We start from the raw sequence: 8,595 nt of genomic DNA, 5'->3' as shown, positions 1-8,595 counted from the left end.
GTTAAAGGCACTTACTGCCAGACCTGGTGTCCTGAGTTCAATTCCTAGGACCTACATGGGAAGTCCTGAAAGGAGAGGCCTGACTTCCACAAGTAATCTTCTGACCTACATGTGTTTGCCCTGGGACCTGAGTGTGTGTAACTTTACACACACACACACACACACACACACACACACACACACACACACAAATTAATGTGATAAAATATCTTTATTTAAATAGACCCACAGTATAAAGCCTCTCAGTAGTTAAGAGAGTCAAAGAAGTCCTCCCAGAGTGGGAAATCCCCCCAGGCTAAGAATTGCCCAGAGCCAACTCCATAAAGAACCTCTGAGAGAAAAGTCACGTGATTGTTTTGAATATGGGGTGTGTTACTAATGACTTGAGGTGCTCAGCCAACCCAACCATGTTCTCAGTAATGTTTTCATTTAAAAGGCAATGCCATTTCACCATCTGATAATCTTTGTTTATACTGAGCAGCCTGACATGCTGCTCAATCCAGTTGCTTGACCTTTTACCCAAGACATTCAATACAATTTTAGACATATCTGCAGCACACTGTGAGGACAGGTTGTTCCTAGGAAATCTAAAGACCGTCCACCATCAGGAACAAGATGGTGCTAGCTTCTTTGTGAGACAACCATATCTTTAATGTCTGTAAATGCCTGAAACTGGCTTCTTTCTTCAAGTCTCTCTTTAAAGGAGAGAAGACTGTAGGTACACAGGGGACCTCTGGCCGGCTTAGTGGAAATCAATAATGAAATTAAAAGTGCGGAAAGAAGAACCAGAGGATTTCTTAAAGATCTTCAGTTTCTTCTCATACTTTATTCTTCAAAGTACGAGTTTGATCCCTCCCTCAAAAGCTTGAGTGATGGTGAAGACATTAAACTGCATAGTAACAGGGTCCATCACTCAAGAGTGGTCCTTTCTACATTGTTCTTCATTTAGCATTTCATTGAGCTCTTGAAGGAAAGAGAGGTTAAAAACTGGAAGTCCTTTCTAATCTCCAGAATCGTCATCCAGAAATGAACTGAGATTCCATGGCCCATGGACCTTTTGCAGCTAAGCTTGGGGAAGTGGCTGACCTTGCCTTTGCCCTGAGGTCACATACCTTTCAGACCTCTAACTGTTCGAAGTTGATTTGGACACGATTCAAGAGTTTTTTTTTTTTTTTACATAGTCGGTAAATTTACAAATGATGCAGTTCTAGGAGAATCTCAGCCTGGAGTGTGAGGTTTTGATTTTGTTCTGTGTTTTCACTCTAATAGTATATATTCCCTGACATCTGTATATGGTATGCTTATAGTTGACACCTACTCAGATTGATCTGTGTCCCTGCCATGGAAGCTGTTAGATATTTTGAATATCACTGGGCCATGGAGTGGTAGAAATACCCAGCCCACACCTTCTTAGCACACTTGGACTACAGGAGGTTATTTTTAGCACATTAACAACTTACTTCAAATGCAGACATCAGCTCTTCTCTGAAGCCCACAACGTTTGTTCCATAATACCGTTGCAAGGAGTTCAAATTTCTCAAGCCTTCTTTCCATAGATGAAGGAGTCAACTGGTAATTCTTTTTGCCTCCATACCTAATAAGTATGTGTTGATGTCCTCATAACTCCTCAGACTATCTTTAGTGAGATTAAGTCCCAGTTGTCAGTGGTGACAGTCTGCTCACTAAGACATCAAGACACTATTTATTCTTTTCTTGATTTAGTTTCCCAACTTCTTCAGGTTTTTAGTTTCTAATGTTGTCTTCTAATACACTTACTATACCTAAGTAGGAGAGCAAACTGAAAAAAAAATTCTTCTGCTGAAACTTAGCCCTGCAAACAGTATTTTAAAGTACTCCTAGCCTCCAGGAAAATCTGTTCAGTGGAAATTCCAGGTACTCCTTGGAATCTTTGGGGAGACACATAATCAGAGACCATGAGACTGAAAAGACAGAACAACCATCCCTTCAAAGAAGGAAGGGCCAGTGTGGGAACACATAAACAGAGATGGAGAGAACAGGAAGTCTGATAGGGCATCTAATGCATTTGAAGGTAAGTGCTAAGGAATTGGGTATAAAATGTTCATGTGTCACATCTCTGTCCTTCTGACTCATTCTAGTGAGGGTGACTACTAGGCTGGGGATTAGAGGTACCTCTGGCCCTCAGAATCTTTATTCTGCCCTGCATTATTCAGGATTCAATTGAAGGAACAGACCCCTAATGACAAAGGATTTGTACTAAACACCTGATAAAATAGACAAGGCAAATTTCAGTTTTCATTGATGTGGGGATGGATTGTTTGTATTATGAAGCTAAGCTCAACCCCAAATTCAACACCCAAAGAAGGATTTGCTCACAACCGTCATAACACTCAGGAGATCTTGAGCTCAATTCTAAACAGAGTGGAAAGAAATGAAGATTTACAGATAATAGGCAAGAGAAAAATCCCTAAGAGGAACTGGTATCGTGGGCTGGAGAAGGAATAATTTCTTAGACATGAAAAATAAGTAGTGGTGATAAATAAGGCTTTATATTCCAGAGTAAAAGTTTAACAGAAAAAGAAGACTATAAAATTTGGCTTCAGTTTAGTCAAGGAGTTCATACAGAAGCTGTATGACCCCTGTGCCCCTAAATAAAGGCTAACTGAAGAATGGAATCCTCCATTTTCATGACCAACAAATGTCTTTGATGATTAAGAAAGAAATGAGTAGCTACACAATGAAAATTATGTCCTTGAAAATGTGCCAGGAAGAGAAGCACAATCCATGCTCATTGCTGCTCCAGTCATAATATCTAAAACGTGTGAGCAATCTAGAAATCTACCAGCAGATACATATATTAAGAAATAGTACATAGACAAAATGAAATTGTATTTGGCCTTAAAGAAAAATAAAACAATGACATTTGCAGGAAATAAATAATCTTGGAAGACATGTAAAACATGTTAAATATATTAAGACATAGTAAGAAAAACAAAGAATCAGATTTTCTCTCACATACAGAATCTAGATTTAAATCTCTCTGTCTCTGTCTCTATCTCTCTCTGTGTCTCTGTCTCTCTCTGTCTCTCTGTATCTGTCTCTATCTCTCTGCCTCTGTCTCTCTGTGTCTCTGTCTCTCTGTGTCTCTCTCTCTGTCTCTCTCTCTCTGTCTCTCTGTGTGTGTGTGTGTGTGTGTGTGTGTGTGTGTGTGTGTGTGTGTGTGTGTGTGTGTAGGTGCATACAGTTCATGAAAGAAGGAAAGGGACTCTTGTACTCTCGTGTTCTGAATGCTAAATGTCCTACATAGTCTCATGGCTTTGAACACTTGATCCCAGGGTGGTGCCACTATTCAGATAGGTTATAAAACTTTTAAAAGGTAGAGTTCTGCTGGTGGGACGATGTCACTTCACTCAAGTTTTCAGGGTTTATAGCCTCATTCTACTGCATGGTCTCTTTGCTTCCTGTGTATGGATAAAATGTGATTACTCGGATCCCTGCTCCTGCTACTATGTTTTCCCCAACCATCGATACATCTCCAGTGTGATAGACTCTCTCCCCACAAAGATGCAAGCCAGCATAAAGCCTTTCTTCCCTGAGTTAGTGTTTGCCAAGTTCTTTTATCATGGGAACAGAAAGGTAATGGAGATTACAGGAGGAAAAGAAGGTATTCATCAATTGATAAGTAGATAATAAAAATGTTATGCATAAATGTGATTTATTTGGTTGTAAAGGAAAACAAAAGAGCCATGTGGAAACCTATCCTATAACAACGTATAAATTAGAGTTACATGTTGTAGAAATTATTTAATCCAGACCCAGGGTTTCTACCCTGCCTTTAATCATTTAGTCCCTAGATAAAAGACACACACAACCATTATATTTACAATAAGCCTTAAACAGCACAAGGGCTGGGCAGATACCTACCTTATATGCTATTAGAGTCTACTTGCCTATCGATAATTCCAACCTGTTATGATGTTTCATCTGGGCTAGCCACCCAGAGCCACAGTTTTATGATTCACTTAATTCATGGTGGCTTCTCTCTCCTCCTATTGCACTTTCTCCTTCCTTCCTTCTTCCTTCTTCCTTCTCCTCCTTCTTTTTCTCCTTCTCCTTCTCCCTCTCCTTCTTTTTGTGGTTTTCCTCAGAGCCCAAGCCCAGGAAACTTAAATCCTTATCTATGTCTCTTCTGCCAGCTATTAGCTGTTGGCATACTTTTTTTTTAAATTTATTTAATACTTAATAATAATTCTTTGGTTTCCGGGCAAACATCCCCCTCCTCCCTCCCTTTCCTTATGGGTGTTCCCCTCCCAACCCTCCCCCCACCAGTCTAGTTCACTGGGGGTTCAGTCTTAGCAGGACCCAGGGCTTCCCCTTCCACTGGTGCTCTTACTAGGATATTCATTGCTACCTATGAGGTCAGAGTCCAGGGTCAGTCCATGTATAGTCTTTAGGTAGTGGCTTAGTCCCTGGAAGCTCTGGTTGCTTGGCCTTGTTGTACATATGGGGTCTCAAGCCCCTTCAAGCTCTTCCAGTTCTTTCTCTGATTCCTTCAACAGGGGTCCTATTCTCAGTTCAGTGGTTTGCTGCTGGCATTCGCCTCTGTATTTGCTGTATTCTGGCTGTGTCTCTCAGGAGAGATCTACATCCAGCTCCTGTCGGTCTGCACTTCTTTGCTTCATCCATCTTGTCTAATTGGGTGGCTGTATATGTATGGGCCACACGTGGGGCAGGCTCTGAATGGGTGTTCCTTCAGTATCTGTTTTAATTTTTGCCTCTCTCTTCCCTGCCAAGGGTATTCTTGTTCCCCTTTTAAAGAAGGAGTGAAGCATTCACATTTTGATCATCCGTCTTGAGTTTCATTTGTTCTAGGCATCTAGGGTAATTCAAGCATTTGGGCTAATAGCCACTTATCAATGAGTGCATACCATGTATGTCTTTCTGTGATTGGGTTAGCTCACTCAGGATGATATTTTCCAGTTCCAACCATTTGCCTACGAATTTCATAAAGTCGTTGTTTTTGATAGCTGAGTAATATTCCATTGTGTAGATGTACCACATTTTCTGTATCCATTCCTCTGTTGAAGGGCATCTGGGTTCTTTCCAGCTTCTGGCTATTATAAATAAGGCTGCAATGAACATAGTGGAGCACGTGTCTTTTTTATATGTTGGGGCATCTTTTGGGTATATGCCCAAGAGAGGTATAGCTGGATCCTCAGGCAGTTCAATGTCCAATTTTCTGAGGATCCTCCAGACTGATTTCCAGAATGGTTGTACCAGTATGCAATCCCACCAACAATGGAGGAGTGTTCCTCTTTCTCCACATCCTCGCCAGCATCTGTTGTTGGCATCCTTTTTACCAATCAGAAATAACTTAGGGGCAGGTCACTTAGGTCTTTGTGCAGACTACAGGTTTTGGGGACTCTCACTTAGCATTGTCATAGCAGTAAGACCAAACCTCAAAAGTCACACTATGCAAGGGATAATACTACTCCCAAAAGCCATGGGTTTTTGAATCAGAACTACACTGCCAAAGGTGAGATAATTTCCCTCAAATTGTTGATTATGCATATCCTGAAGACACCTGCATCAATGCAGACTATTATATGAAAGTACTCTGAGCTGCGCACTTGAAATAGAAGGTGAGACGTCATGGCCGAAGACATCACACGTTTCGGGAACAGAGCACGTAGAAATTACATTTGTGTTGACTTGGAAGCATTGTCCTTGCTAAATAGCTTTCACAGAACATGAAAGTGCTATGTAGGAGAGAACCATTACCAATAATTTTATGTAGCAGTAAACAGTATGAGCTATAATAATAAGCATGGCAAGATATGCACATGAGTGCATTTGTGGCATGAAAGTTATGGCGGTGACAAACCACTTTATTATTGGATTTAAAGCCTGCTATACAGGATTAAATCCATGCCTAAAATCAGGCTAAGAACCTCTACCTGAGAAGTAAATTGTCTCCAGTGTGAAACTACTACTATTCCACGAAATGGACATAGTGTCAAACTGTCCTCTACATATATATCTCTACATCCACAGATTACTGCAGCTCTCAGACCTTCTCATAAAAGGTATCGCTGTGGACATCACTTGATATAGACTCCCAACTGGCCAAAGTGGAAAGAATAAGTTTCTGTGGAGTGCTTTAGCCAAAGCTATGGCACTTGTAACAGATGTTCATCCCTGAAAGGTTCAAGGACCATCATGGAGAAGGAGGCAGAAAGAACATAAGACAAAAGTCTAGGGATGACTAGAGCAAAACAAGTGCCATGTTGGGACTGTTGCTCTCAGTAACTCACAGCATCTGTGGTTGACTACACAACAGCTATACAAGGTCAAGCCGATTAACACAAGACAGAGAGCAGAGGATTTGCTCCACCCCTAGGCAAGGCATTATTGACAGTTCATAGCTTCTGTGGGAGGGAGAAAGATATATTTTTCATTGTTTCTTTGTGAATTTCACCTCATGCACCCCAATACACCAATCATCTCCTCTCTTCTCGTACCCAGCCTTCACCCTTGGAACCTTCCCACAAACAGCAAAAAAAAAAAAATCTTGTGGAAGTTGTAGTATGTCACTGTGTGTCCCACAGTATATCCTCTGTTCATACTTTCTTGGATGCAAATGTTGATTGCAATGAATCATTGATGTGGTACAAGGCCTGTGACTTCTGCTACACTACCAATACTGGAACCTCACTGGGACTGCTCTCAGATATCCTGCTGGTGCCCTATTTTATGAGGATTCTGTAATTTTGGATCTGTAGGACTGACCTTTTCATGCTCTCTAGCACTTCACTGATGGGGTAGATGTTCAGGTCAACCAATTCAAAGTCCTCGATGTGAGCCTGAGAGGAATCTGATCTGGTCAGCCCCCAGGCTCTCTCAATCTTATGCCCTCATGCTCAGCAACCTGGCAAACAGGGTCAGCTCTACCAGGCTGCCCAGGTGAGGTACAGGGCCCAGTCCCCCAAGTGTTACACCTGGTGGGCTACATGGTCAACTCTCTCACTGTCCATAGATTGTGAGAGATGAGGGAGGAGAACACCCATTTCCTCTTGTCTGTGCCACCACAAAGCAGACAAAAGGCAGGGCTGGATCGCCTATGCTCACAAACTTGGGGTGACTCACCTGTAGCCCCCACATCCAGAGCCAGCTCTACTATGCTGCCCAGACAAGGGGCAGGGCCCTAGTGCTACAGTAGGAAAGGGGTGTGGCTGGCTCTCTTGCTCTCATGACAGCAGGGCTCCATCACTTGCCATAGGTGACAAGGGGCAAGGGTGAGAGAAGCCATCTCTTCTTCATACATGCTGCCACAAGACAGACGAGTTTTGGAACCTTCTTTCCCATGTTCACAACCTCAAGGCCAGCTCATCTGTCCATCCTGCCCGACCCCCACCCTAACTTCTACCAACACCCCCTACCACAGGGTCAGCTCTACTATGGTGTCAAAGTGAGGGGCAGGACATGCTCTGTTCTCCAGAATGCTACAGCAGATGAGGGACAGGACCATTCTGCTTTCATGACCCTTTCAGGGCCAACTCTCCTGCCTGCTGCCAGTGGAGGGAACAAACGGGAAAGGAGGGGCTCTATCACTCACTAATGCCACAGCTCAGCACAGCACAGCACAGCACAGCACAGCACAGCATAGCATAGCACAGCACAGCACAGAACACTGAAGAGACAGGTTGGTTTCTCCCATACTCAGGCCCTTGGGACTTGCTCACCCACAACTGCCACATCCAGAGCCAACTCTACTATCTTGCCCAGGTAAAGTGCAGGAGCCATTCTCCAAATGCTAAAAGTTGATTTTCTTTAATGATGGTTTCTTTAAGGGTACGACTTCTGTTAGGTCAACCATGCTCCCATTGATAAACCTGTATCTATGAATATATGAGCAGAATTGAACTTAGAGAGTTATTTTAAAAAGAGCATTAGAAGACACATGATATGGAGATTTTGGGAGAGCAGAGAAGATGAATATAATTAACTACATTGAATGCATATATAGAATTTTCAATCAATATAGTACATTTTTAAAAGAGTAGAGGGGACATAAAGAGAGTAATAGAATATGTGTGATCCTAACAAAAAAGGAAGTTCTTGAGGAGAAAGGAAGGGAACCAGCAAGAGAAATAGCTAAGGATGGGTAGGGCTGTGCTAAAGGGAATACATAAGAATAAAGAACATTGACATGTGCTCCATTATATTATAATGAAATCTATGCTGCATAAAAAGCATAAGAAAAAAGAATTTTTGTGATAGGAACGTCACATAGTTTGCTCAACCTGTCTTTCAGATGATTTTTTTCTTTCTTTGCCTTTTATCCAGATGATGTAGCATTTGACTATGATCCAAAAGATGAGTAGGAATAAACAGGGCGACAGAACTAAAGGATGGCATTGAGAGGATGTCAGGCTCCATACTTTGTTAAATTTGATATGCCATCAACAGAGTGTAAGGGAAAGATACTGAGTAGATATAAGAACTTAGTCTTGGCAATGAAACACGGGTCAGATCAGAAAGAACAGTAAGTGCCAAGGAAGAAAACATTTTATAGGACTTCTCTGACACCTGAATTAGTTAGTATCTAATTCATAT

The sequence above is a fragment of the Rattus norvegicus genome, chromosome 15 (genome assembly GCF_021556685.1).
Source record: "Rattus norvegicus strain SHRSP/BbbUtx chromosome 15, alternate assembly SHRSP_T2T, whole genome shotgun sequence".
Taxonomy (NCBI): Eukaryota; Metazoa; Chordata; class Mammalia; order Rodentia; family Muridae; genus Rattus; species Rattus norvegicus.
This window is presented reverse-complemented; position numbering follows the sequence as displayed.